This window comes from Arachis hypogaea, chromosome 14 (genome assembly GCF_003086295.3).
Source record: "Arachis hypogaea cultivar Tifrunner chromosome 14, arahy.Tifrunner.gnm2.J5K5, whole genome shotgun sequence".
Classification (NCBI taxonomy): domain Eukaryota; kingdom Viridiplantae; phylum Streptophyta; class Magnoliopsida; order Fabales; family Fabaceae; genus Arachis; species Arachis hypogaea.
In genome coordinates, this window is record NC_092049.1 from 61,915,621 (window position 1) to 61,916,326 (window position 706).

Here is a 706-nt window from a genome sequence, read left to right on the forward strand (position 1 = left end):
CTACTTGGTTCCTCTCCATCTTCTTGGTTAGGTCAGCCAGCTGCTTGGTAATGAGCTTGTTCTGAGCCAGCAGAGCATCTACATTATTTAGCTCCATCACTCCTCTAGTGTTCCCTCTTTCAGAAGTATAGAAATAGTCATTCTCTGCTACTGTTTCAATGACATCTATGGCTTCCGCAATGGTCTTCTTCTTGTTCAAAGATCCTCCGGATGAATGGTCTACTGCCTTCTTTGATTCATATGACAGGCCTTCATAGAAGATGTGCAGCTGCACCCATTCGTTGAACATATCTGGTGGGTACCTCCTTGTTAGGTCCTTAAACCTCTCCCATGCTTCATAAAGAGTCTCACCATCTTGTTGCCTGAAAGTTTAGACCTCAGCTCTCAGCCTATTGATTCATTGAGGAGGGTAAAATCTTGCTAAGAATTTGTTCACCACATCTTCCCAGGTTGTCAAGCTCTCCTTCGGGAAAGACTCCAACCACTTGGCTGCCTTATCCTTGAGTAAGAATGGAAATAAGAGTAGTCTATAGGCGTCAGGATGAACACCATTAGACTTCAGTGTGTCACATATTCTCAGGAAGGTGGTTAGATGTTGATTGGGGTCTTCTTGTATACTTCCTCCGAACGAACAGTTGTTCTGAACAAGGGTGATGAGCTGTGGTTTTAGTTCATAATTGTTGGCATAGATGGTTGGCTTTTGAAT

General features: G+C 43.5%; 1 non-coding gene across 1 annotated transcript; it reads left to right on the forward strand.

Annotated features, from left to right (window-relative positions):
* The first annotated feature begins 284 nt into the window (after positions 1-284).
* Positions 285-391, forward strand: LOC112746049 (small nucleolar RNA R71). The gene has a single exon (XR_003173949.1). It is a non-coding gene; the product is annotated as a small nucleolar RNA R71 (small nucleolar RNA).
* The last annotated feature ends 315 nt before the right edge of the window (positions 392-706 follow it).